General features: G+C 46.5%; 1 pseudogene; it reads right to left on the reverse strand.

Moving 5' to 3' along the window:
* LOC121548087 overlaps positions 1 to 20,246 on the reverse strand; it is a 121,713-nt pseudogene that overhangs the window by 97,495 nt on the left and 3,972 nt on the right.

Below are 20,246 nucleotides of genomic sequence, written 5' to 3' on the forward strand. Positions count from 1 at the left end.
AGTCGGAAGTTTACAAACACTTAGGTTGGAGTCATTAAAACTCGTTTTTCAACCACTCCACAAATGTCTTGTTAACAAACTATAGTTTTGCCAAGTCGGTTAGGACATCTACTTTGTGCATGACACAAGTAATTTTTCCAACAATTGTTTACAGACAGATTATTTCACTTAGAATTCACTTCATCACAATTCCAGTGGGTCAGAAGTTTACATACACTAAGTTGACTGTGCCTTTAAACAGCTTGGAAAATTCCAGAAAATGATGTCATGGCTTTAGAAGCTTCTGATAGGCTAATTTACATAATTTGAGTCAATTGGAGGTGTACCTGTGGATGTATTTCAAGGCCTACCTTCAAACTCAGTGCCTCTTTGCTTGACATCATGGGAAAATCAAAAGAAATCAGAAAAAAAATGGTGGACCTCCACAAGTCTGGTTCATCCTTGGGAGCAATTTCCAAATACCTGAAGCTACCACGTTCATCTGTACAAACAATAGTACGCAAGTATAAACACCATGGGACCACGCAGCCATCATACCGCTCAAGAAGGAGACGCGTTCTGTCTCCTAGAGATTAACGTACTTTGGTGCGAAAAGTGCAAATCAATCCTAGAGCAACAGCAAAGGACCTTGTGAAGATGCTGGAGGACACAGGTACAAAAGTATCTATATCCACAGTAAAACAAGTCCTATATCGACATAACCTGAAAGGCCGCTCAGCAAGGAAGAAGCTACTACTCCAAAACCGCCATAAAAAAGCCAGACTACGGTTTGCAACTGCACATGGGGACAAAGATCGTACTTTTTGGAGAAATGTCCTCTGGTCTGATGAAACAAAAATAGAACTGTTTGCCCATAATGACCATCGTTATGTTTTGAGGAAAAAGGGGGTTGCTTGCAAGCCGAAGAACACCATCCCAACCGTGAAGCATGGGTGTGGCAGCATCATGCTGTGGGGGTCCTTTGCTGCAGGAGGGACTGGTGCACTTCACAAAATAGATGATATCATGAGGAAGGAAAATGATGTGGATATATTGAAGCAACATCTCAAGACATCAGTCAGGAAGTTAAAGCTTGGTCGCAAATGGGTCTTCCAAATGGACAATGACCCCAAGCATACTTCCAAAGTTGTGGCAAAATGGCTTAAGGACAACAAAGTCAAGGTATTGGAGTGGCCATCACAAAGCCCTGACCTCAGTCCTATAGAACATTTGTGGGCAGAACTGAAAAAGCGTGTGCGAGCAAGGAGGCCTACAAACCTGACTCAGTTACACCAGCTCTGTCAGGAGGAATGGGCCAAAATTCACCCAACTTATTGTGGGAAGCTTGTGGAAGGCTACCCGAAACGTTTGACCCAAAGTTGAACAATTTAAAGGCAATGCTACCAAATAATAATTGAGTGTATGTAAACTTCTGACCCACTGGGAATGTGATGAAAAAAATAAAAGCTGAAATAAATAATTCTCTCTACTATTATTCTAACATTTCACATTCTTAAAATAAAGTGGTGATCCTAACTGACCTAAGGCAGGGAATTTTTACTAGGATTATATGTCTGGAATTGTGAAAAACTGTGTTTAAATATATTTGGCTAAGGTGTATGTAAACTTCTGACTTCAACTGTAAATGGAAAACATAAATAATGCAAGCCAAGGATAGGAAAGTAGTAATAGCGAGGCAAACTTACTAACTTGGAAAGGAAATTGGTCTTGTAGCCTAAATCTAACCAACCTGTAAAAACAACATGCAATCTACTTCTATGTTGGATAGAGACAAATAAAGAAGTCCAGATAAACATGTGCGCTATGTTTCACACAGAGACAAGTAAAATGTGTGCAACCCCAGTCGCCTTCTCTAAAGTAGGACCACCCCTGGTCAGCCCTGCAGCAGGCCTGCAATCAGAACATACAGTACTGCCCGCACACTTCACAGACCACTTCACCCTGGTACACCCACACACTCCATACAACCATACAGCACACACTATATTACGCAAAGTAAGAGGGGGACTGATTCACTAAACCCAATTACCAGAGGTCATGAGTTAAGGATTGTAGAACCACTCATCTCTCTTTATATTATTGTCAATCCTTACGCTCATTGTTATCATGGGGCTGAGGAGAATATACAGAACAGAATGACCAAATCTCACAGACAGAACCAGAACAGTAGGAGAACTAGTTATTGGGATAACTAATGGAAAATGTCTCTATGGCGTGACATGATAGCTGCTTGGTGTTCTGTCATGAAGTCCCTTAATGATGTCGGTACCATGCCAATGGGGGGGGGTTCATAAGGGGTTGTGGATTCCAAAATAAAAGCATGGTCTCATAAACAAAACCCTCAGTTCTATATTATTCACCTGGTACTTCATCATGCCCACCAGACATTTATGTCTTCCAAGATAGTCTGTTTACGGTTTAACTTTCTGTGAGTCTATTTTATTTTATTATTTGTTAAACAAAATCTATTTCTCTGAGGAATTGTATTAGAATAAAATAATTGTCCCTTTTTTTGAGCATACAATATAGCTCAGTATTTGTTTTCTCTATATACATACACACATACATACAGTGCATTCGGAAAGTATTGACTTTTTCCCACTTTGTTACATTACAGCCTTATTCTAAAATGGATTAAATAAATTGTTTTCCTCATCAATCTACACACAATAACCCATAATGACAAAGCGAAAACTGTGTTTTAGGAATTTTTGCAAATAAAAAACAGAAATGAATACCTTATTTACATATGTATTCAGACCCTTTGCTATGAGACTCGAAATTGAGCTCAGGTGCATCCTATTTCCATTGATCATCCTTGAGATGTTTCTACAACTTCATTGGAGTCCACCTGTAGATTGGACATGATTTGGAAAGGCATACACCTGTCTATATAAGGTCCCACAGTTGACAGTGCATGTCAGAGCAAAAACCAAGCCATGAGATCGAAGGAATTGTACGTAGAGCTCCGAGACAGGATTGTGTTGAGGCACAGATTTGGGGAAGCGTACCAAAAACATTCTAAAGCATTGAAGGTCCCCAAGAACACAGTGGCCTCCATCATTCTTAAATGGAAGAAGTTTGGAACCACCAAGACTTCCTAGAGCTGGCCACCTGGCCAAACTGAGCAATCGGGGAAGAAAGGCCTTGGTCAGAGAGGTGACCAAGAACCCGATGGTCACTCTGACAGAGCTCCAGAGTTCCTCTGTGGAGATGGGAGATCCTTCCAGAAGGACAATCATCTCTGCAGCACTCCACCAATCAGACGTTTATGGTAGAGTGGCCAGACGGAAGCCACTCCTCAGTAAAAGGCACATGACAGCCCGCTTGGAGTTTGCCAAAAGGCACCTAAAGGACTCTCAGACCATGAGAAACAAGATTCTCTGGTCTGATGAAACCAATATTGAACTCTTTGGCCTGAATGCCAAGCGTTACGTCTGGAGGAAACCTGACACCATCCCTACTGTGAAGCATTGTGGTGGCAGCATCATGCTGTGGGGATGTTTTTCAGCGGCAGGGACTGGGAGACTAGTCAGGATTGAGGGAAAGATGAACGGAGCAAAGTACAGAGAGATCCTTGATGAAAACCTGCTCTAGAGCGCTCAGGACCTCAAACAGGGGCGAAGGTTCACCTTCCAATAAGACAACGACACTAAGCACACAGCCAAGACATTTACATTTTAGTCATTTAGCAGACGATCTTATCCAGAGCGACTTACAGGAGCAATTAGGGTTAAGTGCCTTGCTCAAGGGCACATCGACAGATTTTTCACCTAGTCGGCTCAGGGATTAGAACCAGCGACCTTTTGGTTACTGGCACAACGCTCTTACCCACTAAGCTACCTGCCGCCCCAACGCAGGAGTGGCTTTGGGACAAGTCTCTGAATGTTCTTGAGTGGCCCAGCCAGAGCCCGGACTTGAACCCGATCTAACATCTCTGGAGAGACCTGAAAATAGCTGTACAGCAACGCTCCCCATCCAACCTGACAGAGCTTGAAAGGATCTGCAGAGAAGAATGGGAGAAACTCCCCAAATACATGTGTGCCAAGAAGACTCGAGGCGGTAATCGCTACCAAAGGTGCTTCAACGTAGTACTGAGTAAAGGGTTTGAATACTTACGTAAATGTGATATTTTTTATTTTTTATACATTTGCAAAAATGTCAAACATAACATTTTTAAAATCCATTTTAGAATTAGGAACACCTTCTGACTTCACCTATAATATTATTCTACAGTTGAAGTCGGAAGTTTACATACACTTAGGTTGGAGTCATTAAAACTCGTTTTTCAACCACTCCACAAATTTCTTGTTAACAAACTATAGTTTTGGCAAGTCGGTTAGGACATCTACTTTGTGCATGACACAAGTAATTTTTCCAACAATTGTTTACAGACAGATTATTTCACTTATAATTCACTGTATCACAATTCCAGTGGGTCAGAAGTTTGCATACACTAAGTTGACTGTGCCTTTAAACAGCTTGGAAAATTCCAGAAAATGATGTCATGGCTTTAGAAGCTTCTGATAGGCTAACTGACATCATTTGAGTCAATTAGAGGTGTACCTGTGGATGTATTTCAAGGCCTACCTTCAAACTCAGTGCCTCTTTGCTTGACATCATAGGAAAATCAAAAGAAATCAGCCAAAACCTCAGAAAAAAATTTGTAGACCTCCACAAGTCTGGTTCATCCTTGGGAGCAATTTCCAAATGCCTGAAGGTACCACGTTCATCTGTACAAACAATAGTACGCAAGTATAAACACCATGGGACCACGCAGCCATCATAAAGCTCAGGAAGGAGACGCGTTCTGTCTCCTAGAGATGAACGTACTTCGGTGCGAAAGTGCAAATAAATCCCAGAGCAACAGCAAAGGACCTTGTGAAGATGCTGGAGGAAACAGGTACAAAAGTATCTATATCCACAGTAAAACGAGTCCTATATCGACATAACCTGAAAGGCCGCTCAGCAAGGAAGAAGCCACTACTCCAAAACCGCCATAAAAAAGCCAGACTACTGTTTGCAACTGCACATGGGGACAAAGATTGTACTTTTTGGAGAAATGTCCTCTGGTCTGATGAAACAAAAATTGAACTGTTTGGCCATAATGACCATCGTTATGTTTGGAGGAAAAAGGGGATACCTTGCAAGCCGAAGAACACCATCCCAACCGTGAAGCACGGGGGTGGCAGCATCATGCTGTGGGGGTGCTTTGCTGCAGGAGGGACTGGTGCACTTCACAAAATAGATGATATCATGAGGAAGGAAAATTATGTGGATATATTAAAGCAACATCTCAAGACATCAGTCATGAAGTTAAAGCTTGGTTGCAAATGGGTCTTCCAAATGGACAATGACCCCAAGCATACTTCCATAGTTGTGGCAAAATGGCTTAAGTACAACAAAATCAAGGTATTGGAGTGGCCATCACAAAGCCCTGACCTCAATTCTATAGAACATTTGAGGGCAGAAATGAAAAAGCGTGTGCGAGAAAGGAGGCCTACAAACCTGACTCAGTTACACCAGCTCTGTCAGGAGGAATGGGCCAAAATTCACCCAACTTATTGTGGGAAGCTTGTGGAAGGCTACCCGAAATGTTTGACTCAAGTTGAACAATTTAAAGGCAATGCTACCAAATAATAATTGAGTGTATGTAAACTTCTGACCCACTGGGAATGTGATGAAAGAAATAAAAGCTGAAATAAATAATTATCTATACTATTATTCTGACATTTCACATTCTTAAAATAAAGTGGTGATCCTAACTGACCTAGGACAGGGAATTTTTACTAGGATTAAATGTCAGGAATTGTGAAAAACTGAGTTTAAATGTATTTGGCTAAGGTGTATGTAAACTTCCGACTTCAACTGTATATATTATTTCTTTTTGGTAGCATCTAAAAAGGCCCCAGTACCTGTTCTTAGCACTGACTGTCTTCAATTACTACAGGCCAGCCTACACAAATACTGCATGATGTATCGTAAGGCAGAGAAGCTTACTGGAAACACATTTGACAGTTGTTTATATTTCTCAGCACCTGATATACAACACTTTATATATGGCTATCAGCAGAGCTCAGATCTACACGATCAACACTAAACACGTTGGTGTAAGTAATCATGTGATTTTCCCATATAATAAACCATCTCTCACAGCAGTTTATATTACAGCAACAGCAAATCTTTTTTCCAAGGGAAACTTCCAAATGGCCAATTAGGACCTACTATACATGTAGCAAGGAGCACAATAAAGAATGCTATAATGACATAGGCCAAGGGGAATGGGGCTCCAACAAAGAGGCCTAGGCTGCATACTGTTATCAGTCTTTGGGAGAAAAGCCTTGCGGTCTAGCCTATAACACAGTTATTCTACTTTCTAAAGGGCCAACCTCAGAACATCTCTCTAATCTCAGCCTGGTTTTAATCTCAGTCTGGTCCGTGGAGGGGGAGGACGGAGGCTTGCAGGAATTATCTGTAACTCCTACACAAGTGTACGTTGTCATCCATTCTCAGCCGGGCCTAAAGAAACCATCATATTTCCCGCCTACTCCCATCAACGGCCGGAAAAAGCTATCCAGTCCCACTGCCTTCCAATCGCTCACACAACCACGTCATCCCAACACACACACCATCATCTCATCAGACATCCCACTCATTGCTCACTGACATCCATGCAGGTAATTACTCCATTGTAGGCAAATGACAATGCACTGCAGACATCTTAGATTGCATTGTTTAAGTATGTATGACTGATCGGGCTGTCTGACCAATGGACCTTGACAATGGAATTCATCGTTTTCTTGTCAGGGCTGGGGCCTTTAATGCTGGTGCTCTCCAAAGACATGCTGTAAGACAGGCCATATCAAACTAGCACAACAGCTAAATGCATGAACGGTCATTTAACCAAAGCACGCCGACCATTATCTTCTAATATACTATGTTAAATATGCATTTCATTCATAAAGATGTTCTATACTGCTTACATTTACTGTACCAAAGCTTTTATTCAGACTTATGTTCTACTATTCAGAGAAGGCATTGCTCCATAACACAGGGCCTTGGTAGATATCCACTCAGAGACATTTGAGATCCCTTTTACCCTGTGAGCTAGTGTGATAATGGCATTGTGAGAACTACAAATGCACAGTTTAATTTAATGCGTTATTCCTTTCGATTTTGGTATCATCGTTAGAGCCCTCCTCCACCTACAGAGAAGGAATAGCCCCCAGTAAATATGACCTGCAGAGAAGGAATAGCCCCCAGTAAATATGACCTGCAGAGAAGGAATAGCCCCCAGTAAATATGACCTGCAGAGAAGGAATAGCCCCCAGTAAATATGGCCTGCAGAGAAGGAATAGCCCCCAGTAAATATGGCCTGCAGAGAAGGAATAGCCCCCAGTAAATAGCCCCCCCCCCAATTCTAATGAATGAATAAATGGATTGAGCGTACTAAACATATCCCTCCCTCGCTTCTCCGTGGATTTAAGACTTCTAATGAGGGGCAGAGTATTCCTAGGATAATATGAAGTTACTAGTATGAAGGATAATATGAAGTTACCTCCATAAAGTCCTATAGGAACAGCTTATGTCAGGCTGGGAATTATGTGATGTGAACACCTTTAAACTCAAATTACATACAGGTTACATGCCATGTAGTAATTATTTTTTGGGATTAAAAAACTAAACTGAGGTCTACAAAAATCTCCCTACCGCGAGTGCTTTGGACAGTCTTGTGGTGGTGACAATGTCCTGGTGAGGGATGAAGACATAACCCCCCTTCAGGTACACCTTCCTGGTTCCCACCAGATCCAATGCATCTTGGAATGGGACCTTGAAAAAAATAAACAGGAAAGGGGGTATGAGGTTATACATTCAACATAACTTGCTCATCCAGATATTTTGCCTCCCAATAGAATATTTGTTATCTTTACACAGGGATGCACTTGTATGTTCTCTAATAGAATATTGTCATGTTTGTAGAAAATAATACAAAAAATGTATAACTCACTTTGTAGAAGTCTTGGTCCTCAACCGTGATCCCGCTGACAGCAAAACTTGAGTTAACGAGTTTGTCCATCAGGTTTTTCTTCTCCTCAACACTCATCTAGACATTAGGAAAAAGGTGGTGGGCATTCAGTGACAGAAAGAAGCATAGTGACACTTGATTGTATAGCTAACAATGTAATGTTGTTGCATTCTCTGGAGTGAGATGAAGACTGTACAGTACACTTCCCTGTCAATAGTGTCCTCTTAGGCCTAAACAAATGATAGACAATGTGTCCCCGGTCTGCCGATGACCTATCTGACTGGTATGTGTCTAAATCAATAAAGTAAGGTGTAAACACATGGTAAGGTGAGTGAATGTGGAGAGCTGGGTCGTATTCATTAGTATACATTAGTCCCTCCCGGTTTCAGTCCGTTTTGGCCATTGTGGGATATCTTACACTGAAGACCCAGAATGCATCAGAGCCTTTATAATCACAGAGCATCAGGCATAAACACTAAGAGGTAAACACAGCTAACCTTAAGGGCAGACGGAGTTAGAACCTTGTCGCCCATCTCCAAGACATAACCATTAACAAAGAACGGCTGCCAGCTATGTAGAACCTGCGGCCATAACAAACACTTTTTCACCTGTCACTCAAATAATTATATATAATTATATATAAAATGTTTTACCTATCTCCTTCTGGGCATGCAGGTGATGAACACCTTTTGCTTGCCTTTCACAGTGCAAAAATCTATTTTAGTTTACCACTAACCGCCAAGAGTAATTGGGGTGGGTGGGGGTCACCTCCCTCGTTGCCATACTGCATTACTAAAAAACAGTGTTCGCTCAATGGTCATGTCAAATAGAATGAAAAGGAGAATGTTTTATACACTACTGTAAATTCATCCCATTTACTTCTTAAAGTTCAATTGATTCATCTTTTACAAGTTTAAATGTATTGCAATTAGCTGCAACACATCTCATGAAATGCACCTTGAAGTAAAATAATGAGATTCAAATTAAAATAGAACCATTGCAAAAACAACTCTCCCCACAGCAGACATTTTAAGACATGTATACTATTGCGAGCTGACAGCACCATCTGCTGGCAGGTCTGAAACAATACCAGAAATACAGTATGTCCAAACAGCTTCAGGACCAGGGGTGTATTCAAATCAAACGTTATTTGTCACATGCGCCGAATACAACAGGTGTAGACCTTACAGTGAAATGCTTACTTACAAGCCCTTAACCAACAATGCAGTTTTAAGAAAGAATACCAAATATATATATATATATATAATAACAAAAAAATACAATATAAAATAATACAAAATAAAAGTAACAATTAATTAAAGAGCAGCAGTAAAATAACAGTAGCGAGGCTATATACGGGGGATACCGGTACCGAGTCAATGTGCGGGGGCACCGTTTAGTCGAGGTAATTGGGGTAGTATGTACTTGTAGGTAGAGTTATTAAAGTGACTATGCATAGATAATAAACAGAGAGTAGCAGCAGCGTAAAAGAGGGGTGGGGGGCAATGCAAATAGTCTGGGTAGCCATTTGATTAGATGTTCAGGAGTCTTATGGCTTGGGGGCAGAAGCTGTTTAGAAGCCTCTTGGACCTAGACTTGGCGCTCCGGTACCGCTTGCCGTGCGGTAGCAGAGAGAACAGTCTATGTGTGACGAGAACTGAGCATACGAAGAGGCAGGGCGCAGACGCAGGAATCAACAATGTAAAGGTTTACTTAACACTGAGCAAGAGAACAACAACACAATAACAATCACACACAACACAACACTGAACAGTCCAGGGCTATATAGGGGTAGTGATGAGATGATGAGGTGCAGGTGCGCTGGAGGTGATTAGGGTGCGTTGGGTTTCCATTCCGGTGTTGCCGAGGAGGTGCGTTCAGACCGTTGGCTCAGTAGACAGGCGAATCAGAGCGGCGGAGGGGAGCAACGGGAGGAGACGTGACAGTACCTCCCCCGGACACGCGACTCCCAGTCCACCAGGTAACGGAGCCGTCCCCCACGGAACCTGGAGTCCAGCAGGTCCCTCACCGCATATGCCGGACTCCCGTCAAGGGGTGTACCCCGGGGGACGGCATCCGCCAGAAGACCAGGAACCAGCGGCCTGAGGAGAGACACATGAAAAGTGGGTGAGAAACGGTAGTGAGGGGGAAGGAGCAGCCGGTACGATAACTCATTTATCCGCCGGAGGACCTTAAACGGCCCCACAAACCGGGGGCTCAGTTTCTTGCAGGGCAGGCGGAGAGGGAGGTTTTTTGTGGACAGCCAGACACAATCACCAGGCTGGAATATGGGGGCCTCACTGCGGTAGCGGTCGGCTTGGTCCACTGCCGACGAATGGCCCTCTGGAGATGGACATGGTCACGTCTCAGACCTGTCCGGCCCTTCAGAACCACTCGTCGACAGCGGGCGCATCGGTCTGGTTGGGTGTCCAAAGGGCCAGGGCCGGCTGGTACCCCAGGACGCACTGGAAGGGAATGAGCCCCGTGGAGGAGTGAACGAAGGAGTTCTGGGCATATTCTGCCCAGGGTAGAAACCACGCCCACTCACCCTGCGGGTCCTGACAGTGGCAACGAAGAAACCTCCCCAGCTCCTGGTTCATGCGCTCCACCTGCCCATTTGACTGAGGCCTATACCCGGAAGTGAGGCTGGCCGTGGCCCCGATCTTCTCCAGGAAAGCCTTCCACACTCGGGAGGTGAATTGGGGGCCACGGTCCGAGACGATGTCCTCCGGGAATGCCGGAATACCTGTTGGAACAGGACCTCAGCGACCTGGAGAGCAGAAGGAAGACCAGTTAGTGGCAAAAAACTGCATGATTTGGAGAACCAATCTACGACCACCAGGACTGTGGTGAAGCCGCCCGAACGTGGGAGGTCGGTGACAAAGTCTACGGACAGGGGTGACCAAGGTCGCTGAGGCACTGGGAGAGGAACTAGTTTGCCTGCCAGGGCGTTCCGAAGTGTCTTTGTTTGGGCACATATAGAACAGGAGTTGATATAGCGGGATACATCAGTAGCCAAGGTGGGCCATACCGGACGGAGTGCCCTGCCGTAAGGGTGGTGTGCGCCCAGATCAGCAGGCGGTCACAGACCCTGGTGGGTACATACACGCGCCCCAGAGCGAGGACCACCGGCAACAACTCCCTGTCTCCAACTCCATAGTTCCTCTCTGCGGGGGTAAGCTTTTTAGAGAAAAAGGCACAGGGATACATTTTCTCTGGCTTACCTTGCCGCTGGGAGAGGACCCCACCCACGCCCTCCTCAGATGCGTCCACCTCCAGGATGAAAGGACGAGCTGGATCTGGATGTTTCAGGAGGGGTGCTGTGGTGAACCGCTCCTTCAGCCTCTTGAAGGCAGCGTCAGCCTCAGGGTTCCAAGCCAGCTTCTGAGGCCCCTTAAGGAGAGAGGTGAGCGAGGCGGCTATGGAGCTGAAGGACCTGATGAAACGCCTGTAGAAATTTGCGAAGCCAAGGAAGCTTTGTAGGCCCTTGATGGTGGTGGGGACTGGCCATGAACTGACGGCGTCAGTCTTCGCTCTTTCCATGAACACCCCCTGAGGACTGATCCTGTATCCCAGGAAGGAGATGGCCTGTTGGTGGAATTCTCATTTCTCCCCCTTCACCATCAGGCTGTGTTCCCGGAGGCGGAGTTGGACCGCTCTGTTGTCCCTGACGTGCTCCTCGAACGTAGCCGAGTAGATCAGGATATCTTCAATGTACACCACCACCTGTCTACTCAGCATGTCTCGGAACATGTCATTGACGAAGGACTGGAACACGGAAGGTGCGTTGGCGAGGCCGTAGAGCATGACGCAGTATTCATAGTGGCCTGAGGTTGTGCTGAATGCTGTCTTCCACTCGTCTCCTTCCCGGATTCGAATCAGGTTGTAGGCACTCCTCAGGTCCAACTTGGTAAAGTACCGGGCCCCTCGCAGCTGCTCGATGGCCGACGGAACCAGAGGGAGGGGGTACCGGTACTTGGTGGTGACTGCGTTCAGCCCCCGGTAGTCAATGCATGGTCTCAGTCCTCCGTCTTTTTTGGCCACAAAGAAGAAGCTGGCGGAGGCAGGAGAGGTAGAGCGTCTGATGAACCCCTGTTTCAGGGTCTCCGCCACATACTTCTCCATGGCCTCAGTCTCTGCTATGGAGAGGGAGTAAATGCAACTCTTCGGGGGGTGTTGTCCCTCCAGCAGGTCAATGGCGCAGTCCCACGGCCTGTGAGGAGGGAGACACTTAGCCTTGAAGGCAGAGAAGACATCGGAGAGATCTGCGTACTCACGTGGAATGTTGGGCTGGAGGGCGGACTCCGAACTCTCCACTGACGTGGAACAACAAACCACCGGCAGCCAAGTCCTCCGGCATGAGGGGGACCAGGCTGTGATCCTCTTGTTGATCCAATTGATGGTGGGGTTGTAAAGTCTGAGCCAGGGTAATCCCAAGACGATCCGGTGAAGGGGTGACGTGACAATGTGGAAGGACAGCTCCTCGTGGTGCTCCGGTAATGTGGGAATGGTGATGGTGATGGGGAGAGTGACGTGCATAATGGTGCCTGATCCAAGTGGTTTATTGTCCAGCGAGGTGACGTGTAGCGGAGAAGGCAGTGGCACAGTGGGCAACCCCCATTCAGAGACCAGCTCCCTATCGATAAGGTTCCCCGCTGATCCAGAATCTATCATGGCCGTAGAAAGCGAAGAGAAGGAAGAACCATTCACCGTTAGGGGAACTAAAAACAATGGTTTGGTGACAGGTGATGACGGAACACTCACGGAGCAGCGACGGGAGCCATACCACCTAGATAGGGAGCTGCCAGGGGATCTGTGGTCTGTGGTGGTGTAGGGACTGCTGCCCACCTCCATGGGTGAGGACTCGGAGGCAGGGCGGCTTCCATGGCTCAGATGGGGTGAGCGTCGACGCTCCGGGAGGTGTTGGGAACGTCATCGGTCTCTCAACATGTCGTCAAGACGAATGGAAGTGGCGATGAGGGTATCAAGGTCGATCTTGTCTTCCCGACATGCGAGTTCCGTCGTGATGTCCTCTCGTAAGCCTCTCCTGAAGGCTGTGCGCAGAGCACGCTCATTCCAGCCGGTAGACGCCGCCACCGTGCGAAAACTCAGGGCATACTCGCACACGGCCACCTCTCCCTGTTGTAGCCGGAGGAGACGCTCACCCCCATCCTTTCCCTCCATGGGATGATCAAACACCGCCCTGAACCGAGCGAGGAAGGTGGAGTACGGAAGCGCCGCGGCCTCACCTCCTTCCCAGACTGCCGTGGCCCAATCCAGCGCCTTTCCCTTCAGTAGCGAAATCACCAGAGCTATCCTGGTTTGGTCCGATGGAGATCCCCCAGGCTGACGCGCCAGATACAGTGAAACCTGTAGCAGGCAGCCTCTACATTTCGTTGTTTTCCCGTCATAGCGGTCCGGCAGGGCGAGGGGTCCCTTAGACGTTGGTGATAGCCCGGGAGGAGGTGGACTGGGTGCACTCACCGCTCCCTGAGGTGGAACCGGAGCGATGGTCCGTTTATGCAGCGTTTGGAGCACTTCCTGCATGGCGGCGTTCAGCTGCGCAATCTGCTGCTGGTGCTGGTCGAGGCGCTGGGAAACTCCAGGAGGATTCCTTGCTGCATCCATCTTCGTGATTGGTGTGTGATTCTGTGACGAGTACTGAGGATACGAAGATGCAGACGCAGGAATCAACAATGTAAAGGTTTACTTAACACTGAGCAAGAGAACAACAAAGAGCGAGGACACAACAACACAATAACAATCACACACAACACAACACTGAACAGTCCAGGGCTATATAGGGGTAGTGATGAGATGATGAGGTGCAGGTGCGCTGGAGGTGATTAGGGTGCGTTGGGTTTCCATTCCGGTGTTGCCGAGGTGGTGCGCTCAGACCCGTGGCTCAGTAGACCGGCGAATCAGAGCGCCGGAGGGGAGCAACGGGAGGAGACGTGACACTATGACTAGGGTGGCTGGAGTCTTTGACCATTTTTAGGGCCTTCCTCTGATACCGCCTGGTATAGTGGTCCTGGATGGCAGGAAGCTTGGCCCAAGTGATGTACTGGGCCGTACGCACTACCCTCTGTAGTGCCTTGCGGTCAGAGGCTGAGCAGTTGCCATACCAGACAGTGATGCAACCAGTCAGGATGCTCTTGATGGTGCAGCTGTAGAACCTTTTGAGGATCTGAGGACCCATGCCAAATCTTTTCAGTCTCCTTAGGGGAATACATTTTGTCGTGCCCTCTTCACAACTGTCTTGGTGTGCTTGGACCATGTTAGTTTGCTTGTGATGTGGACACCAAGGAACTTGAAGCTCTCAACCTGCTCCACTACAGCCCCGTCGATGAGAATGGGGGCGTGCTCGGTCCTCTTCTTTTTCCTGTAGTCCACAAACATCTCCGTTATCTTGATCACGTTGAGGGAGAGGTTGTTGTCCTGGCACCACACGGCAAGGACTCTGACCTCCTCCCTATAGGCTGTCTCGTCATTGTTGGTGATCAGCCCTACCACTGTTGTGTCATCTGCAAACCTAATGATGGTGTTGGAGTCGTGCCTGGCCATGCAGTCATGAGTGAACAGGGAGTTCAGGAGGGGACTGAGCACATACCCCTGAGGGGCCCCAGTGTTGAGGATCAGCGTGGCGGATGTGTTGTTACCTACCCTTACCACCTGGGGGCGGCCCGTCAGGAAGTCCAGGATCCAGTTGCAGAGGGAGATGTTTAGTCCCAGGGTGCTTAGCTTAGTGAGGAGCTTTGAGGGCACTATTGTGTTGAACGCTGAGCTGTAGTCAATGAATAGCATTCTCACATAGGTGTTTCTTTTGGCCAGATGTGAAAGGGCAGTGTGGAGCGCAATAGAGATTGCATCATCTGTGGATCTGTTTGGGCGATATGCAAATTGTGTCGGTCTAGGGTTTCTGTGATAATGGTGTTGATGTGAGCCATGACCAGCCTTTCAAAGCACTTCATGGCTACAGGCGTGAGTGCTATGGGTCGGAAGTCATTTAGGTAGGTTACCTTAGTGTTTTTGGGCACAGATACTATGGTGGTCTGCTTGAAACATGTTGGTATTACAGACTCAGACAGGGAGAGGTTGAAGATGTCAGTGAAGACACTTGCCAGTTGGTCAGCACATGCTCGGAGTACAAGTCCTTGTAATCCGTCTGGCCCTACGGCCTTGTGAATGTTGACCTGTATGAAGGTCTTACTCACATAGGCTACGGAGAGCGTGATCACACAGTCGTCCGGAACAGGTGATGCTCTCATGCATTTCAGTGTTACTTGCCTCAAAGCAAGCATAGAAGTAATTTAGCTCGTCTGGTAGGCTCGTGTCACTGGGCAGCTCACGGCTGTGCTTCCCTTTGTAGTCTGTAATAGTTTGCAAGCCCTGCCACATCCGACGAGCGTCAGAGCCGGTGTAGTATGATTCGATCTTAGTCCTATATTGACACTTTGCCTGTTTGATGGTTCGTCGGAGGGAATAGCGGGATTCCTTATAAGCTTCCGGGTTAGAGTCCCGCTCCTTGAAAGCGGCAGCTCTACCCTTTAGCTCAGTGCGGATGTTGCCTGTAATCCATGGCTTCTGGTTGGGGTATTTACGTACAGTCACTGTGAGGACGACGTCATCGATGCACTTATTGATGAAGCCAGTGACTGATGTGGTGTACTCCTCAATGCCATCGGAAGAATCCCAGAACATATTCCAGTCTGTGCTAGCAAAACAGTCCTGTAGCTTAGCATCTGCTTCATCTGACCAATTCTTTATTGACCGAGTCACTGGTGCTTCTTGCTTTAGATTTTGGTTGTAAGCAGGAATCAGGAGGATATAATTATGGTCAGATTTTCCAAATGGAGGGCGAGGGAGAGCTTTGTATGTGTCTCTGTGTGTGGTGTAAAGGTGGTCTAGAGTTTTTTCCCCTCTGGTTGCACAATTAACATGCTGGTAGAAATGAGGTAAAACTGATTTAAGTTTCCCTGCAATAAAGTCCCCGACCACTAGGAGCGCCGCCTCTGGATGAGCGTTTTCCTGTTTGCTTATGGCCATATACAGTTCATTGAGTGCGGTCTTAGTGCCAGCATCGGTTTGTGGTGGTAAATAGACAGCTACGAAAAATATAGGAAGAAAACTCTCTTGGTAGATAGTGTGGTCTACAGCTTATCATGAGATACTCTACCTCAGGCGAGCACAACCTCGAGACTTCCTTACATATTGTGCACTAGCTGTTGTTTACAAATATACATAGACCGCCACCCCTTGTTTTACTAGAGGCTGCTGTTCTATCCTGCGGATAGTGTATAACCCGCCAGCTGTATGTTATTCATGTCATCATTCAGCGCCGGAGAAGATGGCTGCCGTTTTACAGCCCTCTAACCAATTGTACTATTATGTGTGTTTTTCCGCGTTATTTGTAATTTATTTTGTACATAATGTTTCTGCCATCGTCTCTTATAACCAAAAAGAGCTTCTGGATATCAGGACAGTGATTACTCACCTCGTATTGGACGAAGATTTTTTCTTCAACGAGGCGGCCGCGAAGGATATCATACAGACACCCGACAAGGCCCAAATCCCCGTCATTCGCGTGAGGAAGAGACGGAGATATCGTGGACGTAGATCGGGGTGCCTTGTAAGGATCCGACGGCGAGCGAGTAAACTGCCTCTTCCATCAATCCTATTAGCCAACGTTCAATCATTTGAAAATAAAGTGGATGACTTAAGATTACAGTTATCCTACCAACGGGACATTAAAAACTGTAATATCTTATGTTTCACCGAGTCGTGGCTGAACGACGACAATGATAACATTCAGCTAGCAGGCTATACGCTACATCGGCAGGACAGAACGGCTGACTCCGGTAAGACAAGGGGTGGCGGTCTGTGTATATTTGTAAACAACAGCTGGTGCACAAAATCAAATACTAAGGAAGTCTCAAGGTTTTGCTCGCCTGAGGTAGAGTATCTTATGATAAGCTGTAGACCACACTATTTACCAAGAGAGTTTTCATCTATATTTTTCATAGCTGTCTATTTACCACCACAAACCAATGCTGGCATTAAGATTGCACTGAATGAGTTGTACAAGGCCATTAATCAACAGGAAAACGCTCATCCAGATGCAGCGCTCCTAGTGGCCGGGGACTTTAATGCAGGCAAACTTAAATCCGTTCTACCTAATTTCTACCAGCATGTTAAATGTGCAACCAGAGGAAAAAAAACTCTAGACCACCTTTACTCAACACACAGAGATGCATACAAAGCTCTCCCTCGCCCTCCATTTGGCAAATCTGACCATAACTATATCCTCCTGATTCCTGCTTATAAGCAAAAACTAAAGCAGGAAGCACCAGTGACTCGGTTAATAAAAAAGTGGTCAGATGACGCAGATGCTAAGCTACAGGACTGTTTTGCTAGCACAGACTGGAACATGTTCCGGGATTCTTCAGACAGCATTGAGGAGTACACCACATCAGTCACTGGCTTCATCAATAAGTGCATCGATGATGTCGTCCCCACAGTGACCGTACGTACATACCCCAACCAGAAGCCATGGATTACAGGAAACATCCGCACTGAGCTAAAGGGTAGAGCTGCCGCTTTCAAGGAGCGGGACTCTAACCCGGACGCTTATAAGGAATCTCGCTATGACCTCCGACGAACCATCAAACAGGCAAAGAGTCAATACAGGACTAAGATTGAATCGTACTACACCGGCTCTGACGCTCGTCGGATGTGGCAGGGCTTGAAAACTATTACAGACTACAAAGGGAAGCACAGCCGCGAGCTGCCCAGTGACACAAGCCTACCAGACGAGCTAAACCACTTCTATGCTCGCTTCGAGGCAAGCAACACTGAAGCATGCATGAGAGCACCAGCTGTTCCGGATGACTATGTGATCACGCTCTCCGTAGCCGATGTGAGTAAGACTTTTAAGCAGGTCAACATTCACAAGGCTGCAGGGCCAGACGGATTACCAGGACGTGTACTCCGAGCATGTGCTGACCAACTGGCAAGTGTCTTCACTGACATTTTCAACATGTCACTGACTGAGTCTGTAATACCAACATGTTTCAAGCAGACCACCATAGTCCCCGTGCCCATGGACTCTAAGATAACCTGCCTAAATGACTACCGACCCGTAGCACTGATGTCTGTAGCCATGAAGTGCTTTGAAAGGCTGGTCATGGCTCACATCAACAGCATTATCCCAGAAACCCTAGACCCACTCCAATTTGCATACCGCCCCAACAGATCCACAGATGATGCAATCTCTATTGCACTCCACACTGCCCTTTCCCACCTGGACAAGAGGAACACCTACGTGAGAATGCTATTCATTGACTACAGCTCAGCATTCAACACCATAGTGCCCTCTAAGCTCATCACTAAGCTAAGGATCCTGGGACTAAACACCTCCCTCTGCAACTGGATCCTGGACTTCCTGACGGGCCGCCCCCAGGTGGTAAGGGTAGGTAACAACACATCTGCCACACTGATCCTCAACACGGGGGCCCCTCAGGGGTGCGTGCTCAGTCCCCTCCTGTACTCTCTGTTCACCCATGACTGCATGGCCAGGCACGACTCCAACACCATCATTAAGTTTGCCGACGACACAACAGTGGTAGGCCTGATCACCGACAACGATGAGACAGCCTATAGGGAGGAGGTCAGAGATCTGGCCGTGTGGTGCCAGGACAACAACCTCTCCCTCAACGTGACCAAGACAAAGGAGATGATTGTGGACTAGAGGAAAAAAAAGAGGACTGAGCACGCCCCCATTCTCATCGACGGGGCTGTAGTGGAACAGGTTGAGAGCTGCAAGTTCCTTGGTGTCCACATCACCAACGAACTATCATGGTACAAACACACCAAGACAGTCGTGAAGAGGGCACGACAAAGCCTATCCCCCCTCAGGAGACTGAAAAGATTTGGCATGGGTCCTCAGATCCTCAAAAAATTATACAGCTGCACCATCGAGAGCATCCTGACTGGTTGCATCACCGCCTGGTATGGCAACTGCTTGGCCTCCGACCGCAAGGCACTACAGAGGGTAGTGCGTACGGCCCAGTACATCACTGGGGCAAAGCTTCCTGCCATCCAGGACCTCTATACCAGGCGGTGTCAGAGGAAGGCCCTCAAAATTGTCAAAGACTCCAGCCACCCTAGTCATAGACTGTTCTCTCTGCTACCGCACGGCAAGCGGTACCGGAGTGCCAAGTCTAGGTCCAAAAGACTTCTCAACAGCTTCTACCCCCAAGCCATAAGACTTCTGAACAGCTAATCATGGCTACCTGGACTATTTGCACTGCAAACTATTTGCACCCATCCTTTTTACGCTGCTGCTACTCTGTTAATTATTTATGCATAGTCACTTTAACTCCACCCACATGTACATATTACCTCAACTACCTCAACTAGCCGGTGCCCCCGCACATTGACTCTGCAACGGTACCCCCCTGTATATATAGCCTCCCTACTGTCACTTTATTTTACTTCTGCTCTTTTTTTTCTCAACACTTTTTTTGTTGTTGTTTTATTTTTACTTTATTTTTGTTTAAAATAAATGCACTGTTGGTTAAGGGCTGTAAGTAAGCATTTCACTGTAATGTCTGCACCTGTTGTATTCGGCGCATGTGACCAATACAATTTGATTTGATTTGATTTGTCTCGATGAAACATAAGATATTACAGTTTTTAATGTCCTGTTGGTAGGATATTCGTGCCTGTGGTTCGTCCATTTCATTATCAAGCGATTGTAAATTGGCCAATAGTATCGATCGCAAAGGCAGATTAGCCACTTGTCGCCCGCTCCTTACCAAGCACCCCGATATCTCCTTTTCTTTCTACTGCTAATGAAGGGGATGAGGGGCCTGTCGGGTGTTTGGAGAAAATCCCTCTTGTCCCACTCATAAAATAAAAATTATTCGTCCAGTTCAAGGTGAGTAATCACTGTTCTGATGTCCAGAAGCTCTGTTCGGTCATAAGAGACGGTAGAGCAACATAATGTAAAAAATTAGTCGGATTCTGGTGCAAAACGTTTTTTTTCGGAAACTGTTTACTCCAAACGGAAAAACTTTTTGCAAAGAAAACTAGAGTTTCTATTGAACTAATGAATACATCCCAGATTTACTGAGAATTTACATTTAGCTAAGTTTACCTGTTACTTAAAAAAAATATATATATATAATACAAGTCAAATCAATTTTGCACCAGTGCAAAC

Source organism: Coregonus clupeaformis, chromosome 31 (assembly GCF_020615455.1).
Source record: "Coregonus clupeaformis isolate EN_2021a chromosome 31, ASM2061545v1, whole genome shotgun sequence".
NCBI classification, from domain to species: domain Eukaryota; kingdom Metazoa; phylum Chordata; class Actinopteri; order Salmoniformes; family Salmonidae; genus Coregonus; species Coregonus clupeaformis.